Consider the following 10,360-nt stretch of genomic DNA (forward strand, 5'->3'; position numbering starts at 1 on the left):
TCTCTCCACAGACGTCCCAAGAGAAGCCACCTGGACGGTCCACAGGCCAAAACTCAGCCAGTCTTCCTGGAGAGGAGGAAATGGCTCAAGCCCACACCACATTTCTATGTCATTTCGAAGTGGCTCCAATTGGGCTGGGCAGATGTGTGTCAGATCAGTCCCCACCCAGGAGGTGGGGCAAATTCCCAGGGTACCAGGTCACTGAGCCAGCATTCTGAGGCATGGCTCCTGGGGACAGGCTGGCTCCAGAATGATGACATCACTAGGATGCTAGGTGCCTGCTGTTCCCCCTGTCTGCCCCTACTCCAGGAAAGCCTTGTCCTTCTTCAACTGGTCCACACACCCCCGCTCCGGGAAACCTTTCCTGGACAACCCCACCCAGCTCTTACCACAACTTATCCCCAGTTGCCTAGTGACTTAGGTCCAAAGTTTTCCGTGTATTCAGTTGCCCTCGTTTATGTGCTGCCTTGCAAATATTCTCATAAAGCTACGTATCTTGGGACTTCCCTGGTAGTGCAGTGGTTAAGAATCCGCCTGACAATACAGGGGACACGGGTTCGATCCCTGGTCTGAGAAGATCCCACGTGCCACAGAGCAACTAAGCCCGTGTGCCACAACTACTGAAGCCGGTGCGCCTAGAGCCCGTGCTCCGCAACAAGAGAAGCCGCTGCGATGAGAAGCCCGCGCATCGCAACAAAGAGTAGCCCCCGCTCGCCGCAACCAGAGAAAGCCCATGCACAGCAACAGAGACCCAAGGCAGCCAAAAATAAATAAATTAAATGAATTAAAAAAGATTTTTTAAGCTATATATCTCATGGTCGTCACTAGTTGTGGGTCCCCATATTAATTCAGCCCATTTTGCGAGAGGATTAGTTTCTGCCCTTAAGGAGTGCCAAGAAAGACTCTGAAATCTAAGTCACATCCCTCCTCCTGCAATTTTTTCCTCTTGATAATCAAGCAGTCTCAGTGATGAAACTCCCAACAATGAGCAGCTTCTCCCCATGACCAAGTTCTTGCCTTGATCGCCAACAATAAGTCTGTATCCCAGCAGGAATCTCTGGGGAGTATCTAGAATAGGTCAGCTCTTCCTCAAGGGAAGCTTCTCACTTTGGAACACTGCGAACCCTTCCCAGATCAGGTTCCCTCTTCCTGGCCTCTGGAACTAGGCTGAGAACTAATGCAGTGTCCCCGCCAACACACTGGGGTCCCTCAGCCACTGCAGTAGGATGTAGGGAGAGACTGACGTGGGATTGAATCTACACTAATTGTGAGGGCTTATTTCAGTGCTCTGGACCTTGATTTCCTTACCTGTAAAATGGGCACAACAGTGAAACGGAGTTGACGTGTGTAAATCAGGATGAGGCAAGTCCCACCTTTGGGACTTGCCTCATCCTGGAGGCAAGTCACTTCAAAGTCACACAGCTAGTTCCAGGGGTGCATTCACTAACCCAGAAACTCTTTAGTGAGTCCCTACTGAAACGAGCGGAGGACTAAGTTTATCTGCTTATCTAGGTAAACTTATGGTAGGAGGAGGCAGACCTGTGAGTGGGAAGCATCAGTAGGATGGAATATGAACAAACTGCTAAGGGCTCACAGAAAGGGACCAGCAGCCCCTCCCCAGCATCTCCTTCTGAGTCCAGAAGGTTCTTTTAACTTCATTTCAATCATAAAAGACAGTTTGGTACAGTCAGCCAATGAGGCTTCAGCAGTGAGACTCCAGAGGGTAGCTTGCCCTGGATGCTGCGAACTCCTGGGCTGCCCCAGAAGCCCCCTCGACTCCCCAGGGGCAGCTCCAGACCAGCTGCTCAGACAGGCTTGCTCAGAGAGGCTCTCTTCATCGGCAGAGGTGAGGAGGGACAGGAGGGCAGACTCCTGTCTATGGGAGCTAATGTGGGTCAAGGGCACCTTGTGGGGAGGGGCAGCAGGAAGCAATGTTGGGTCCAGGCAGCAGCTGCCCTGCCCAGGCAGAGACGGAGGGCAGGGCCCAGACCTGGGTCTTCCTGCCCAGAAATGACATCAGCCAGCTGAAATTCCCAGCCCACTGGCACCCCGGAGGACTGTGGGGGAGGGTGGGACTTATGCTCCTCCCCACCCCCACTGACACCCCAGCGGGAAGTGCTTTGAGCTCGTCAACATCTCTCCAGCCATGGGCTCAGTGCTCCTGTTGCCCTTGAACGAGGGGGCAGAAGCCAGGTCATTAGGCAGGAGAGACTGTCATTAATGCAGGCGATGCCACTGCCACACGGACAATGGCAAACAGTCATTAGTGGCTGTGTCACACGGGTGAGGCAATGCTGGCAAGGTGCAGGGAGCCGCCCCTCCCCCAGCGCAGCTCACACACACTCGCTCACTCACCTGTGCGCACACACCGAGGAGAAAGCAGGCCCACACTGCCCCAAGTACACGTTCACGCACTCACACACTTGCCCACTCACATGTTCGCGCACATACACTCACAAAGGGCCTGAACAAACACACTGCCCAGAAGGGTCCACAGGATCTGGGATGCCCCTCCACACACATCTGAAGGGCAGGGTCCCCGGATCCTTCCACAACCAGGTACCCAGACACACAGGTATCGCCCCCTGACTTGAGATGGACACACAGACCTCCAAGGGCCCCAGAGGAGACAGACTTCAGACACCCCCTCCCATCCCACCCGCTCCCTGCTTCGAAGGACCAGCACCCAGGACAGAGAAACCACGCAGAGTGCAGAAGCAGGCAGGCTACGCGTGTCCTAAGGGTGGGGACCGCATTGGTTTTAACACTGTAACCCCCTCCACAACCCCAGCCCTAATGGCTAGCACATGCCCTGCCTTACTTGAACCCCCAAGAAATGATCTACTGGAGGTATGTTTCTTAGCACTTTTCTGAGCTCCCCAGCAGGTGGAAGGGAGCGGGGCACCAGCTGAGTCCTAGGTTCAGATCCAAGCTCTGCTACCTTCTGGGTGTATTCGCTTCCTGCTGCTGCTGTAACCATGAACTTAGCGACTGAAAAGAATGCAATGTCACTGTCTTACGGTTTGGAGATCGGAAGTCCAAAATGGGTCTCCACAGGCTAAAATCAAGGTGCCAGCAGGGCTGCGCTCCTTCTGAAGGTACTAGAGGAAGATCACTTCCCCACCTTTTCCAGATTCTAGAGGCCACCCACCTTCCTTGGTCCCCTTCCGTCTTCAAAGCAGCAGGAGTCTCTCTCACAGCATCACTCTCCCGACACCCTCTCCCACATTTAAAGGACGCTTGTGATTACACTGGGCCCAGTGTAATCATTCAGGGTAATCTCTCCGTCTCAAGAGGCTTAATTTATTCATGTCGGCCAAGTCTGGCCATGGAAGGTAACATATTCACAGGCTCTGGGGGTTAGGACATAGACATTTGGGGGGTCCAAGACATTTGGGGGGTCCATTATTCTGTCTACCACGCTGGGTGACCTTGGATAAGTCCTTTAACCCCCCAGAGCCCCAGCATCTTCAACTGTAATCTAGAAGTAGCTCCTGCCACGTGGGTGGCCATGGCAATTTAGAAAGCCACATGAACGGGAAGCTCTGTACCTCACACTGGGGGCAGGGGGTGTCCTGGGCCAGCAGCGCTGCCCTCTCCCTTTTGGGCTTCCTGAGGATAGAGGAAAAGGAGCAAGCTGCAGGAGAAAGCTGAGTAAGGTATATCAGAGGCTAGAGAGGGGGTGGGTCTCTGGGGGCTCAGGCAGGAATGGGAGGAGGTACGGGGGTCTGTGAGGGTCCCGGGATCTGGGCAGCTGTGAGGCCCTGCCTGGAGGGCAGCCACCCCACACGGCTACGGACACACACACCTGCAGTGACCCGGGATGGGGCAGCAGGCGTGCCGCTCCTGACTGATCCTACCTTCCTCTCCCTCATCTGTCGCCATCTGTTTGCAGGGCTCTGGGGCCAGCGGGCAGGCAGGAGCCCCAGTCCAGGCTGCTATTACCCTGCTAAGTGCAGAGTGCGGAACAATGACCCAGGAAGATAAACCCCACATAGAGGAATCACCCGCTACAAAACACTGATTTGGCCCCAATCTCGCCCAGCACTGTCTGCCCAGTCAGGAGGCAACAGGCCACCTCAGAGAGGAGCTGAGGTCGTCAGACTCCCACTGGTCGGTCCTGCTCCATCCGGCAGCCCAGGCCATGGCGGGGGGGACTCCAGCCCTGCACCCTGCTCCCTCTCTCCTCACCCCACCTTCCCTTCCCTACCCCTCCCTGATCCATCCCCACCCCGGCTCATCCACCCCTCTCCCAGCCCCAGCTCCTCCCAGCTTCCCCCAGAACCTCAGAGCTTAACTCAGGAACTAAGACTCCAGTCGGGACTTCCCTGGTGGCGCAGTGGTTAAGAATCCGTCTGCCAACGCAAGGGACACGGGTTCGTATTCCTGGTCCGTGAAGATCCCACATGCCGCGGAGCAACTAAGCCCGTGCGCCGCAACTACTGAGCCTGCGATCTAGAACCTGCGTGCCACAACTACTGAAGCCCGCGCACCTAGAGCCCGTGCTCCACAACAAGAGAAGCCACTGCAGTGAGAAGCCCGTGCACCGCAACAAAGAGTAGCCCCTGCTCGCTGCAACTAGAGAAAGCCCGTGTGCAACAACAAAGACACACCACAGCCAAAAATAAAAATAAATAAAATAAAATAAATTTATTTTTTTTTAAAAAAAGACTCTAATCAACAGGAGGAAGCCTGGGCTGAGGGCTGCATTTAGAGGCAGAAGATCCAGGTGCCAATCCCACAGCTCTGCACGATGAGGGGGCAGGGATACCTGGCCTGCCAAGCAGTGTTGGGGAGATGAAACTGGGTCACCAGTTGGAGTGCTTTCTGTAAGCCTGGGTACTAATCTGAGTTATGGGGACATATGGAAGGACTTCCTCCTCCTTTTCTCCCAGAGACACAGTGGGCAGGGCTGGCCTTGGACTGACCTTTCATAGCTGTCTTGGAGACTCCCCACATCTCACTGCATCAGGAGATCCCCAGCAGGTGCTGGAGGAAGGAGATGGAAGGATGGAGAGGGAGAGGACACAGCTGCCTGCACGTGGTAGATCCTGAAAAACAGGTGTTGAGTGCTTAATGTTCAACCCCTGAGCTCCTCCTGTATGCCCGGCATTGTGCTCAGTGCTACGGATACAAAGATGAATAAACCACCATCGCTCAAACATCAGTCCTCAGGATCCATCCTGAGGGTCTCCCGTGTGCTCCGTATGGGCATTGGGGAGCACTGGATGAGGGGGACATCCCTGCATTGGGGGGTGGTCTGCGTGTTGGTGGCTACCCACAGGGCCGCAGCCTCCTGGGGCCGTCCAGCCTGTGTCAGCACCACCCTGGGCTACTGCCATCCTGGCAAGCTTGCAGAGGCCAGGCACTGATGGCTCCGCAGGGAGCAGAATATGGTTTTGGTCTATTATCAGGACAGATAAAGCAGCAGCTGAAGCTCAGGGAGCAGTCAGGGCTTACAAATAAGCATCTCCAGATGCCCCACAACTCCCCCATCCTGCCTTTGTCAGCCACCCTGGCCTTCCAGTCCCTCTGAAAGCAGCCCCAGGGAAGAGGACACCTCCTAGATAGCTGCGTGCAGTGCCAGGAATGGAAGGGTGAGGTGGCTGGAACCAGCCAGGCAGCTGACCTGGAGGCAGCAGCTGGATGGAAAGAGATTCCAGAGTTCAGAAAGAGCTGGACTGGGAAGCAGAGGGGCCGGTAATGTGGGGAGAACACCCAAGTCACCACCCTGCCACCCTGATCTTTGTATGTGCCCCACTGCTCAGCACAGGGATAGGCGCCCAGGAGAAGTGCAGACAGCATTTCCCGAATGAAGGCACAGTTGGCCGCGGTAGGTAAGGTTGGCGGTTTCTCCAGTGACCAGGATTCCAGGTGCGGGGGGACTCACTGGAGGGGAAACTGGGTCCCCAGATCCTGTCTAATGGGGGAGGGTGCTGGAGGAAAGAGACCCTTGCCTAAGAGAGCCATGGAAACAAGTGCTAAATAATAGAGGACACACCATGTTTTAACTCAACAACTATTTCCATGCGCACCTACTATATGCCAGCTGTGACGGAACAGTGGGTAAAACAAAGTCCTGCCACCACAGAGGCTGCTATTGAGAGCTCTCCCCAACAAAGACAAGGAAGGGGGCTATCTGGGAAGACTTCCTGGAGGAAAGGGGCAGGCAGGCTGGCTGAGTGGCCAGCATGAAAGCTCAGAGGCAGCCAGGAGGGAGGACCGTGCAGGAGGGAAGAAGAAAGCTGAGTGTCTGAGGCCTGAGAAATGAGGGCTCTTAGGAGGAACCATCCTCGTGGGTTAAGCGGCCACAGTGGGTGGATGGAGAGTGGGCAGGAGGCCACTAGGAGTCCCCTGTTGCTGGGACCTGGCATTTCCTCCCGGGGAGGAAGGAGGCGAGAAGGTGCAGTGTTTCCTGGGGAACGGGGGTCCATTGCCGCCAAGGGGCCCTCCCTGGGAGCAGCTGGCGGAAGTGGGGCCTCCTGCCAGTTTCCGTTTGTGCAATCCTCCTTCCTGCCCCCTCCACCCAGAAGCAGGCCTGGCAACCCCGCCGGATGTCACTGACATGAGCCCAGCACCCACACAGCTGGGCAGGGGCTGAGGTACCTACCCTACATGGAAGGAGAGGTACCTGGGCAGCTTATGGCTCGGTCCCTGCCCTGCCCCAAATGCATGCCTGACCAAAGTCTAAGCCTAATGGGGCTTTTGCCAGCTTAGGGAGGATTCCTCCTGCCTCCTTCTTTTGCAAGAAGGACCGTGAATCTTCTCGTCCACCTGAGGCACCTGGCCGTGACAGGAGGGCATCAGAGTCCCCTCCCTGTGCTAAGCAGGAGCTAAAGCAGCGGGAGGCCAGGCCTCTGCGAGTCCCCACCAGTGGACGTGTGCCACCCCAAGCGGAGGGCCCAGCGTCTGGCTCCACGACCCACCTGGGGTCTGTCGCTCTACACCATCTGAGGCTCTTGGTGTTGCATCCTGTGTTGCAATATCACATAACAAGTGCCCGGTGTGGAAGGGTGGCCTTTTACTCATTCCAGAAGGGAATAGTCATCAAGAACCTACTACATGCCAGGCATTGTGCCAGGCCCTGGAACCTCAAGGAATAAAACCACCATGTGGTCCCCGGGCTCACAGAGCTTCACAGGGTAGGCAGGCACAAGTAAGCAACCAACAAATCATCACAAATGGGCTAAGTGTTGTGAGGGCAGGAAAGTGTAATTAGCCTATGCTTACCTCTCCCTGACCCCAGAGGCCTGCCCTCAGTACAGAATGCCCATAGCTGCCTGACATCCCCAGAGCACTGCTTGGCTAGAGACCTTGGATCACACTGGAAACCACTGAGTACCTGGCATAACAATGGGATTGACCACACTGGGAGGAACATTTGTCGAACCAAACTGGAAAAAAAATTTTAATTAAAAAAAATTCAAATCATCCAGTACAATCTAATTTTACAAGCTACTAAGGCCCAGAGAGGCCAAGCGTTTGGCCCCAAACCACGCAGCTGGTGAGTAGCAGAGCCCAGACCAGAAACCAGCTCTGGCAGCATCCCCATGCTGCCCCCTGGTCTATCCTGGACCAGTTCACAGCCTCCAGGGCTCTGCAGCCTCCTGGCCCATCTCGGATGCCTTCTTTGCAGATCAGCACTGGCTGATAGAATTGTACACGGCAGTGGAAGTGTTCTGTATCTGCGCCAGCACGGACACATGACGTCGCTCGTCAGGTTCAGGGAAACGGGGCCAGTTTGGTGGGGGTGGGAACGGGCAGGGCCTGTGGAGAGAAGGAGAGCGTGAGGAGATGAAACACAGAGAGGAAGAAGGGCAGCAGGTGCAAAGAATCTTGTTTGACATTCCAAGGAATCTTCTAGACCTTAATCCACGGAGAGCCACTGAAGGACTTTATGCCAAGTGATGAGATGCCTACATTGCAGCCTTCCTGGGTCCCCGAGGAAGCTGCTGCTCCCCTGAGCTCCGTAGCACCTTTGACACCCCAGCCACGCTGGCTCCCGTCATCGTCACCGTCCTACACGAACGGTTTGCTGCCATCTTAGCCTCAAAGAACCTCCCCACACCCTTCCTGGACACGTCTTCCTCTTCCTTGAAGCATTTGCTCACTGCCCCAAACACCTTCCCCCGGGTCAGTGCCTCTCCCGTGTCTCCACAGCCTGCCTGGCACGTGGAGGGAGCTTCACAGGCACAGTTTTCAATGTCTCCATCCTTGCTATTGGTCCCCCTTTCTTGGCCGCAGCCCTTCCCAGTCTACTCTCAGCTTCCCAGTCCCCAGTTCTGGGACCCTCAGAAATTCTTTCCACCAAGCCACGGATTGCACAAAGAGAGAGGGCACTGACCCAGGCGAGGGCATAGGTGTGGGTGTGCATTTTGGAGCGAGGAGGAGAGAGGGGCAGAAAACCTAAGCAGGTTCATATGGGAAGCTTCCTGGAGAAGTGGCCCGGCCTTCCCATCATGCCCTGGGGTGAGGCTAAGAGTCTTCCTCGCCCGGAGTCCCTGTCTGTCTCGCCAAGAGCCATGTCCTGCCCCAGAGCCTCAGGCAGGCTAGGATGTGCTCACTGGCACATTCATCCAGCAACTATGCATTGCTGTCTTGCATTATCCCAGGCCTGCCTGGGCCAAAGGGGGAAAACACACAGACGAGGCACTGAAACTGTGACACGGGCGTGCCATTCCCATAACGCCATCCAGCCGGGCTGCGGGGCCAGGGTGCCTCTCTTATCCCAGGGCTGAGAGATGGAGGAGCCCTGGACCAGGACTCTCCCAGGGGGACAGGCAGGCAGGAAGGCAAGAAACAAGAGGTGGATGGGAGTGAGCAGGAGATACATCAGCTGCTGGGGGGTAGTGACCTGGAGAGAGAAATAGAAGGAAGGAGGAAGTAGAGAAAATAAGAAAACTCCCTCTTGCTTCTCTGAGGACCAATTTCAGGGGCCCAAGCCTCCCCCATTCTTACCTCTGGCCAGCGCCTGTCCCACTTCCACCTTTACTCGGCCTCCTGGATGATCAGGATTTGCCTCCTGTCGCCAGTTACAGGGGACCAGGGGCAAAGGAGGCGGACTCGCGGTGGAAGGTGGGGGATGGAGATTTCTGTCCCTGGACTTGTAAGGGTCAAGCAGGACAGGGCTCCAGAATCCCTAAGGGGCACAAGACGCTGTCTCCAGCTGGGCTCACCCAAGCTCATGCCCCACCAGAAGCCCCAAGAAGGTTTGTCTGTGAGTAGATCCGGGAGGGGTTGGGAGACTGCCCAGGTACCCAAACATACCCCAGAGAGACTGAAATTTTCGCCCACCCTCCACCTTCCCTCTCCTAACCCCTGCCAGGCTTCCTGCCCCCTGGGGGCCTGAACCCCTAGGAAGTTTGGGCTCGTATCAAGGCCAGGAGAGGGTTTATGTCAGGTCCTCGGTTAGGGTGCAAAGTCAGAGGCCTGTACAGTGGACCCCCAAGGATGCTAACTCAGGGGTGGAGGGAGGCATGCGTGAAGCTAGGGTAGGGAAGGAGAAGGGGAGGAAGGTGGGTCTGGGTGCTTCCATGGAGTTATGTTTGGGGCTTTTTTGCTGCACTTCCTGTTCAGCAGTCGGAGCTGTGACAGCCAAAGACACCTCTGTGACTGCACCCAAGGAAGACTTCTGGGCCAGAGAGGAAGCAGCAGGTGGGACCACATTCCTCTCCCCACACACGGCGTCCAAGTTTAGCGTGCCCTCCGTGCTTCCAAGAAGCCAGGCCACCCGCAAGGAAGGCCGCCCAGTGCTCGGACCCCAGAGACCGCCCTGCAGGGCCAGCCTCGAAGCCAGGGACTGTGACTTGTCAAAACACAGGGGCTGATGGAGGTCAGCAAGGAATAGCAGACTTAAGTTATCCAAAGGTGCTCTGGAGAATTGAGCATCCAGCTTAAAGACAGTTAGGTGGAATCGAGCCCCGGATGGTAAGAAGATAGCTTCCTTTTCTGTCCCACTGCCCTTTCCAGGAGTCACCTAGCTTAGAGGCTAAGACAAGAGGAAGGACTCATAATTCCAACTGTCTGGGTTCAAATCCATTACTTATAAATTGCTATCAACCGACCAGACACTCAACCCCTCCGAGCCTCAGCTTCCCCCTCTGTAAACAGGGGCTGATGAGAATTAAAGCCTCTGTGAAGGATGAGTGTCGGGAGGATTAGAGGAGCTAATCCATGTAAAGCACTGGGGACGTACATGACATGTCTGCTGCTATCTTGGCACCAGCAGGGCCCATATGCCTTTGTCTGCCCTCCCCCCTCCCCGCAGAGCACACGGGGGTAGTCAGGGTTGGGGCGGGCAGGGTGCTGATACCAGGTCAGGGAGGCAGGTGGGCGCTGCATGGGGGAGGGGAAGCATGTG

The sequence above is a fragment of the Phocoena sinus genome, chromosome 10, assembly GCF_008692025.1.
Source record: "Phocoena sinus isolate mPhoSin1 chromosome 10, mPhoSin1.pri, whole genome shotgun sequence".
Taxonomy (NCBI): domain Eukaryota; kingdom Metazoa; phylum Chordata; class Mammalia; order Artiodactyla; family Phocoenidae; genus Phocoena; species Phocoena sinus.